This window comes from Lolium rigidum, chromosome 5, assembly GCF_022539505.1.
Source record: "Lolium rigidum isolate FL_2022 chromosome 5, APGP_CSIRO_Lrig_0.1, whole genome shotgun sequence".
Classification (NCBI taxonomy): Eukaryota; Viridiplantae; Streptophyta; class Magnoliopsida; order Poales; family Poaceae; genus Lolium; species Lolium rigidum.
The window spans coordinates 222630165-222640049 of NC_061512.1; the positions used below are offsets into that span (position 1 = coordinate 222630165).

The 9885-nt window shown below is 46.6% G+C and overlaps 1 long non-coding RNA gene across 1 annotated transcript; it reads right to left on the reverse strand.

The window, feature by feature from the left end:
* Positions 1-2524: 2524 nt before the first annotated feature.
* Positions 2525-3108, reverse strand: LOC124654224. Its single transcript, XR_006988260.1, has 3 exons — positions 3023-3108; positions 2878-2949; positions 2525-2580 (listed from the first exon to the last, which is right to left on the reverse strand). It is a non-coding gene; the product is annotated as an uncharacterized LOC124654224 (long non-coding RNA).
* Between the last annotated feature and the right edge of the window lie 6777 nt (positions 3109-9885).

Genomic DNA, 9885 nt, shown 5'->3' on the forward strand with positions numbered 1-9885 from the left:
CTTTGAGATGTGTGATGTTACTAGCTATGTTACTCCCACTATGAGCAGTCTTAAATACTCCCTCAGTTCCCTATAAGGTGCGATTTGCTCCTAATCTCCCCGAGATAACCTCATTAAGTTTGCATGCTCCTCAATAATAGCGTTGCAGTTACGACGAGGCAGCATCTCCTTCCTTTCGTATTCCTAGCTGTTAATTACTGATGAGTCCGCCTATAAATCGTTGCTGGTGTTGGGTGGGCTTGCTCTGCAAGCCTGTAAGCAAGGTAGAACCAATAATCGAGGAGACTCAGCACAAAAATTAGAGATATTTAAGTAGAAGGGGAGAATTTTCAGGGGCAAGTTTGGCAAGTATTTCGCTCAAAATCACTCCCTAATCCACGCGCCAAAAGATATACACATTCTTCACCGGAACTCCGGAGGGAGTATAATAATAAGAAACAAAAGCACCATGCCTAGTTCAGCTACTAACCAATTCAAGTTCAATCAGCAGCTTCAACAAACACTGTTCAGGTTTTTGCCATGACCTCTCTGACCTTTTCAGACATCCAGACCATGATTCATGCAGCAGGAACGGTAAGAGGTGCATGAGAAGCACAACTAAAACTGTCAGCAGCAGCACGCTCAAGCACTACTACCGGAAATCTCCCAAATATTCACCCGAATCCTAGCAACAGCTCTTCTTTTACTATCTGATTGGTTGGTGGTAGCAAAGCTACCAGAATAAACCTACAGCTTCAATACAACTCATTCGACTTTTACAACAACCATTATACTGCTACTAGGCCATAGAAATGATTTAGACATACCGGATGATCAACTATGTACACGAGGCTCACAAGAAATCACAGCAATGGCGAACCAACAATGTCCTTGTTTAGTCCTCGTTATCCTTGAACAAGAACAGAGCATGGTCAGGTCAGAAAAGCAAACATTGGCATTTATTTAGACAAGACCCAAAAAAAAAAATAGCCGCTGATAAACACACTCGTACCATTGATTCATTCATTACCCAGCAATCAAAAACACTTGAATACAAGAAGCAACCCAAAGAATGTATGTACTACTTGAAACTAAAACAGAGTTCAACAAGGCCTAAACTAAAACAGAAAAGCAAACATTGGCATTTATTTAGATACCCGTTGGTGGCACGACACCAGCAAATCTTCTAATCAGATGATTGATAGCAGCCAAGTGAGAAAATGGCTTGGGCAACTTAAATAAAAGCCACTTTAGCCAAACCAAACACTAGTGTTCTCTAAAAACCAAACAGGAGCATGTTTTGTTCTTCCAAGCTGCCTGGGAAAGAGTGCAAGTGTGTTTAAACACACTTGTACTCCCTTCATTCGTTCATTGACTCATGACCCGGCAAGCAAAATTATTAGAACCAAAAGTTGCATGTCAATATGTATGCAATACTTGAACCAAATCAGAGATACACGAGTCCTAAAAATCACACAACATGACCTACCTGTCAGTGACCAAAACACACACACACATACGCAGCTAAAAGATTAGAAAGAAGCCATAGGTTTTGCAATAGAGACTAGAGAACTACAGCCTGATGCTTTGGTAAAAGAAAGCCAGCAACAACTAGAAATCGCTGGATCAACATACTCAAGGCCATCACAACATCGGGCAGCAGTCAACCATACAGTTCACAGTAACTTAAACATGAACTTGGAAAATAAGCATCTCCAAGGTGACAAGATCATCATCATCACCATAATTCAGATAAGGGCCATCGAGCCAATGTCCAGAACATTGAGAGGAACCAAAATCTTACCTAAACACAACATGAAGTCAAAAAACAAGGCCACCTCTGTCCTTTACCTCATTGTCCTCGAACAAAAAAAAAAAGATGGTTAGCAGCAGAGAAAATATTTAGCAAAACTAAATTCAGAAGAGAGTTTTTTCTTAAACCCACATGGCACCAACGGACCACAATATCTACAAGCTAGTACAGACACTAGATGATCAATTACACAAGACTACCACAACAGTATTGCACCACACAATCAAAATAGCATGAATTTAATAAAGGCAAGTAACATATCAGAGACCACAAAGCATTCAAACTGACCACAATTAAGCTATGGTTCAAGTATTAGAAGGGAAACCTGGTTTCTTTGTTGACAGATAACCATACTTTTTTAGCACAAGTACAATCAGTTTGCATCACAACCAGGAGACAATAAGACCAGGACACATACAAGTTTAATCATTGCAAGCTGATAAGACAAAAAGTAGTTCTAAACTGCACCTCCTAGTACCCAGCGACTAGAGAAGAAAATATAATCCAGGACTACCATAATGCACAACTTATTGCTTGATCCCCTAGTTCGCCAAACATATTAGAAGGCTACGCAATCAAACCAAACCAAGCATCCACTTGCAGGCTTCAGACCAGCACTAAAATAGAAGCATGCAAATAGGAGTGATGTGCAACCAAACGTGGAAACCATGTGCAATTCTTCTCCCCCCAAAAAAAATTCCTGCAGCTCGAGGAATTGGCCTCCTAACAGTGCATCAGCAGACGGCGGAGACCATCAACAGTACATCCCGCCTAGCTCCTTCAGCTGCCTGCACAAGAAAGCAAAATAATGTTTCAGCTAACACTCAATCGGCGGTTTAGCTAACTACTTAGGTGCAGTTAAGGACAGCTCGCTAACACCAGAAAAATGCAGGATTAATATACTAATCAGAAGCAGACTAAATGTCCTTTCTCAATTTCTCAAACTGGACATGTACGGAAGGTTCACATAGCACTGATTTGCATATATGTGCAACCAAAACGTGACAAGCAAATGCAATTTCTTCTCCCAATGCAATTTTCTGCAGCTACAAACCCCCTACAGCAGATCAACGAGTTGGCCTCACCTGCGCCATCATACCACTGCAACCCGCGGACGGTGGCGACCATCAGCAGCACATCCCACCTCTATCCTCCGGCTGCTTGCACAAGAAAGATACGTTTTTTCAGGAGAAGCGGGATGGAGGATGCGGGTTAGGGCGCAGCTCGTACCTTCAACAGCAGTTGCGGCTGTCGACGTCCCGGAGCCGGCGAGGCAGCAGGAATCCTCCCGCAAGGCCATAGCCTCCAGGCGCGAGGAACAGTTGGTGAAGGGCGCGCGCTCGGGGACGGAGCAACGAGGCAGACGGCGGGGAAGCGGGAGACCAGGGGTAGCGGTGCCGCGCGTGGCCTGGCCTGCGTCGTCCTCGACGCCGGCCGGCGACCTAGTGTTTCGCGGCGGCGCAGTTGAGGGTCGATTGGAGGCGCGTCGCGGGGGATTCGGCACGGGGGATGGCGCCGGAGCTTCGCTGAACGGTGGCGAGGTCGAGGTTGACCGGCAGGCGGTGGGTATGGAGCGCCGAAGCTGGGATCCGACGCGAGGATAGGGACGGAGGGGTCTCGGGAGAGAACTGGGAGGAGGAGGTGGTACGAGAGGTCTTGCGCCGGCGACGGAAGATGGCTGGGGTGGCCGGCCGGCAGCGCAGGTGAGGATACGTGGTGGCCGGCGGCGCAGGAAGAGGGGCGCAGGTTTTCTTTGGGGTGGCTGTGGGTGGGAGGGGAAAAGACGAGAAGGTAGGAAGACGTGATTTTGGGCAAAGTAAATATTTCGTCTGAAATTAAATCCTTGTGGCGGGCTCTCTCTATTTTTTCGTTTTGGCGCTTCTAATTAAGTGAAACAAGCATGTGATATCAATGAGCCGCGAGTTTGGGTGGCAAGTGACTATCTTCGAAACAAACTTTCACCTCATTGTATTAATATAGCAACCACAATGATACAAGAGTCCGATAACAAGAAAACACTAGAGCAACATCACATATGCATTCCTTAGGTCCTCCACCCTCTAGGAAGGAATGGTGCCACACGGCGGCGGCACCGCGTCAGGGCCAGACAAGCTGACAGGGATTTCTCCCGCCCCCATCCACAAAAAAACCCTGGCACAATGGAGCACCACCGCCCATCTTTGCCACCCACCCAAACGCTAACACGATCTATAAGTGGACATGTCCACGGTTGTTAGCTGCCTTGCCACTTCTGTCGGCTTGATTAAACGGAACTAAGAGTTTGCCTCTTAATCCCGCCTAGTTTTTGTGGTTTCCTGCAGGCCACTTAAACCCGTCAAACAGCCTCGGCTATCAACCGACAGTTCATCATCTCTATTGGTTCGTTCTCTAAGCTCTTGTTTTCCCCTTGTCTTCTGTGTACTCCACCTACTACCAACCTCTCAGGTGCACCCGTGACAAAAATCAGTCAAAAAATCCTGAACAAGTCATGGTCGCACCATTGGCCTCTCCCCAAACGGTATTCGTTGCCTAGCGGCCGACATCCATCCTCTATCTTTGATCCACCTTCATTGCAATTACCCCAATCTATCGTCACCACATTAGCAAGCATCGCGGCCGTCTGCTCCTCATCTTTTGCCAATGGTGCTCATGGCAACGACGCTCCGGCCGCTGGCGATCGGTGGCGATATGGGTATCCTGGCGGCAGCCGCGACCACAGTGCTTATCTTGGTTGTACAGGACGTGAAGGAGTCTGTTGGTGGAGCGCTCAACAATCGGCTGCGTACGGGAAAGATCTTCCCTTGCCCATACTTGTTCCTCGGCGCCGCCATCACCGTGCTCTAGATGAGGAAAGCGGAAAGATAGAAAAGCGGAACCGCTGTTTCCTTTTTCTTAGAACAAGTTGTTTGTTTCCTTCCATTAGAAAAAATGGGGTGGAGGTGGGCTTAACTAGGTAGCGGGTTAACCGCCACATCCCGCCAGCTAACATGGTCTACCTACGGGCATCCACGAGCAAGATTAATTTGGGAACGGCTGGCAGCCCAGTGGACTGCCCGCGCCAACTTACAGGCTTAGGTTTGGAACATCGACACGGGGCCAAAGGGGGTCTATGCGCATGTGATAACATAAATAAAACACTCGATGACAACCTTTGATCATATGAGGGTTTGTCATGCGAGTAGGATCTCCAATAAAGAAATAAAGAAGCTCATTGTCTAGCCAGAAGCATAGTGCTAGATGTTCTAGGCCGCCAAGAGTGGCTAGTTAATCCGGTAGAGGGCGCTTCTGTATTCCTGAATTTGCTAAAGCTAATATAAATGGCGGTTTCCCCTCAAAATAATTAAGTGAAACAAGCGCGTTTTATGATTGGCCAGACAGATAGGATGAGTAGGTGTGATCGGTGGTTGGCTCTAAAAATTATACTCCCTCATTTTGTCCTAAATTTTGTTAAAATATACATATATCTAGCACTACTAGGAAAACTAGGAAAACGCCTATAGATGGAAAACATGTTGCCGGCGCACCAGATTTCCCACGCGCCGGTGGAAACTGCCGCCGGCGTGTCCTTATCCCGCCGCGCCAGCGAAGAAGTCCTACTGCCAGCGCACAAGGCCACGGGGTGCGCCGGGGATAAGGGTGAACCAGAGTCGGGCAAATCTGAAAGTCGGGACACCCCTTACCGCCCGCGCACCAACATGGTGGTGCGCCGGTGGTAAGGGGTGCCCTGATTTTTTCTCTACACACACACCCCCGTGGATCGCCTTTTCAGTTTTGAAAAAAATAAAAAAATGGTAGAAAATTCAGAAAATTAAATCCTTTGAAATGACCATGTATTATGTCATCTAGTTTTAGTGAAAATTGGAAAACATGAATTTCGATATATTATGCAAAATGGCGTTATATTTCGGTAAAACGGGAATTCTGGTTGCATACGACCTCCGATGAAAAACTTTTTTATATCAAAAAGTATCTACGCGAAATTTCCTATTCGAATTCATGGATTCGTCAAATTCAAAACATAAACAAGACTTTTTTGAGCTTTTAGATTTTGGTAAAAAAATAAAAACTACCCCTGGCGCATCGCCGTATTAGGTGCGACGGCGGTAACCTAGACTATATATTCAAGCCGGCCCACCTCCCTATTCTCCTTCCTCACTTCTCCCCCTTCTCCTCTTTCCCTCCTCCTCTTCTCCTTATAATCCTCAGCGACGGCCTACTCCTCCTACTACTCCAGTGACCTCCTCCTCCTCCGGTGACCTCCTCCTCCTCCGGTGAACTCCTCCACCTCGGGCCTCCACCTCCACCTCCGGCCTTCTCCTTCTCCTCCTCCTACTCCTCCACCTCCACCTCCGGCCTTCTTCTCCTCCACCTCCGGCCTTCTTCTTCTCCTCCTCCTCCTAAACCACCACCTCCGGCTTCATCATCATCCTCCTCCTCCTCCTCCTAAACCACCACCTCCGGCCTCATCCTCCTCCTCCTCCTCACACTCCTACACCGGCGCGGCAACGACAACAAGGCGACGCATGACCACCGTTTTCGAGGACGAACCAGAGATACATGAACCCAAGCACCCGAGCTAGATCTAGATCTGGATTGGCCTTTTTTGAATTTTGAAAAAACATACCGCCAGCGCACCAGGCCTGGTGCGCTGGGGATAATTCGTGTTACTGTTGGCGCACCAGCTGGTGTGCCAGCGGTAACTCATTAGCACCGGCGTGTTCCCATCGACGGGCTCTGATGCGTCGGCAGTAGCCTTTTTTGGTGCGCCGGTAATAAGGCTTTTCCTAATAGTGTAGACTGTATATTTTTAACAAAGTTGAGACATACTTTTGTGAACGGATGTACTACCTCCATCTAAAAATAGGTGTTTTAATTTTATCTAGATACGGATGTATGTAGACACATCGTAGATTTAGATACATCCGTATCTAAAAAGAGTTGAAACACCTATTTTTAAACAGATGGAGTAATATAAATTCCTTCCGTGACAAGCTCTCTACTCAGTATCTCAATTTTAGTTTGGTTTGGCGCTTGTTCTATTCAAGTATTTAACTATGTGATTGATGCACCCTCTCGTAGCTAGCTTCATTTGCATATGTACATACATACGGATCAACTACAACATGTGATGATTCAAACCAAGTTGGCACCTTTATCTAAATTTAGAAGAAAAAAAACCAATACAGCTCCTATTCGGACTCGACCTTTGCTACACACATCACGCGACCGAGCCAAAGTTCAAAACAAATATGAAGGAGCCTAGTACAATGGATCTGAAACTCTGCTCACGTAGCTACGTAGTACTAGTATGTCTCCACTCCACCATGCCATGCAACGCTAAAAATGCCTACATGCTACTAGTATATATATGTGGCATGCCCACCGATCTAAGACACTCAAGATCACCTCTCTTCTTTCTTTTTAAGTGACATATAGGCTAAATATTAGTTTGAGTAAAACCGGCAACTAAACAATCTTGTCCTCCGCCCACCGAAGGTCACCATAGGTACCATCGCGCACGTTGTCGTGAAGCCCAAACACGAGCCCTAGGTGTAGATAGAAGTATTCTGATCTTCCGTACATCGAGCCATGGAAGATGGCCTATGTTAGCTTCGCTATCGTGCTGCAACAGTATATATAAGTCTACCACGTACGGGACGAGTTGCTCTCTTGGACAAATTCAATAAACCACACTTAATTAAGCTTGCACTAGATGGTTTCCTTCTTAGGAGAAACCAATGTTTTAAATAGCCGGCTACGACAGGCTATAGCCACGGCTATATAGCCGGCTATTTAAGAACCTTGACACCTTTTAGCGGGCTAATGCAGTTAGCCACACAATGCAGGAAATGCTATAGCAGGCTATAGCCGGCTATTTAAAACTACCAGGAAAACCAAGAAAATCACCAATGTGCACCCAAAAAAAATAGGGAGTACATGACATAGGATCCACCAAACTGGGTTTCCTCTAAGAATGCACATGGAATGATACCCCCCCCCCCCCCCACACACACACATGGGGCCTATTTTACATATATTAGGGTGTTGTGAAAAAGAAAAGCCATTGAACAAGTCTTTGTTTCACGAACATGACTATTTTACATGAATATTTTGGACATAGAGTATGAAACCGTGTTTTCCATGTAATCATGCTATTAAGGGTCGAAAATGCACCCACACTTGCATGGGGTCCCAATATACGAATATATGATGGTGGCGAGAATAGGGAAATCCACTCCCCAACAATTTGCATGACTCATGTAGCTCTATGTGACTCCTTACAAATATCCATTACTAGGAAAAAGCTTATCGTTGACCAAAAAAAGGTTACCGCTGGCACAACATCGCTCGCCGGTGGCAACACACCGGTGGTAAAGGCTTATCGCTAGTGCACCATCCTGGTCCGCCAGTGGTAAGACAATTTATCGGCGACGCACCATCGTGAAGGGCCGGCGGTATTTTTACCATAATTCAAAAAAGCGGTGTAGATCTAGATCTAGATCTAGTCGTTCGTTGAATTGCCGTCTCTTTGGAGGGTTGTTGGAGGGAGTGCAGTTGAGGAGATGGCCGCCAGCTGTAGCTTGTCGGAGGGAGGTCGAAGGAGGAGGCGATCGGGAGTAGCTAGACGGAGGGAGGTCGAGGAGGTGGTTGCCAAGAGTAGCTTGCCGGTGGGAGGTAAAGGAGGTGGTCATCGGAGGGTCGCCGGAGGTGGTCGCCATAGGAAGGTCGAGGAGGTGGTCACCGGAGGGAGGTCGAGGAGGTGTTCGCGCCGGAGGAGAAGAAGGGAAAAGGTGAAGAGGAGGAGGATGGAGAGGAAGTGAGAAAGGAGAGAGGAGGCCGCCCACTAGTTTTGAATTTGTAGGAAGGTTACCGCCGGCGCACGGCTATGGTCGCGCGTCGGCGGCAAGTACCCACTTTTTATTTTTTCGCAGCAAAATCTAAAAGATGAGAAAACTATTTTTTATCTTTACGGTTGTAAAAATTGGTTAATGTCCTACCACCGTTGAAATCGGAGGTCATATGCAATCCCGAGAGCCATTTTACCGAAACATAATGCCTTCTTGTATAATATGTTAAAAATTCATGTTTGTTAATTTCTGTAACAACTATAACACATAACATATGGTCATCTCGAAGGATTATATTTTTGGAATTTCTATCATTTAGTGGGGCGCCGGTGGTAACCAATATAACACCGGTGGCCCATTATAGTGGTGCGCCTACGGTAAGTGGAGGGCATGGCTCTGGCTTGCCTGATACCTGGGCGACCCTTACCATCGGTGCACCAAAAGTTCCGTCCGCCGGTGGTATATTGGTTACCGCTGGCGCCCATAAATTTGGTGCACTAGCGGTAATATAGTGTCAGCGGGCCACTTTTTTGGCGGGCTAGCGGTATCTCGGTGACAAGGGATTAACTTGTCAATGCCTATGGATTATAGGCTAGGGTTTAGTTGGAAGTAGAGGGCAAGTAGATCTCGAAGGTTTCAGCCGAAAAGTACTCGACGAATATGAAAACTAGGGTTTGCAGACAATGATTCGATGATCTTCTCGTCCCCCGACCCCCCCTTATATAGGTGGAGCCGAGGGATTCGTGCTATACAAGGATTACATAGTCCGGGACGGTTTCTAACTCATCCCGCCGATTACAAATAACACTTCCTATTACAACTCTATCTTTTCCTTAAATACATCTTGGGCTCTCGAGTCTTCTTATTCTTCGGGTAGTGGGCCTTCAATAAACCCCGGGTACTATATGAGGCAGGCCCATTTGGGATGCCTATGTCAGTAGCCCCCGAGATTTTGCTTGAATCATAGAGTCAGGGAAAATCTCCACTGTTTATTTTACTCGAAAGCTCTAACTTTCATACTCTTTCTCATAAAATTCTATATTGTACAGGGATATTGGTAGTTGGGGCTAGTTCATCTGACGGATCAGGTACTAGTTAACTGCTCTAGTGGCAATCCGCAAAAACCTACTTCAAAATCACGTCCCTGGACATGATTTCGGGATATTGGTGTAAACTTCGACGGGCGCCGCTTAAGGTCTTACCATTCCGTCGAGTCCCAGTTAAATTTATCGAGTACCTAACGCG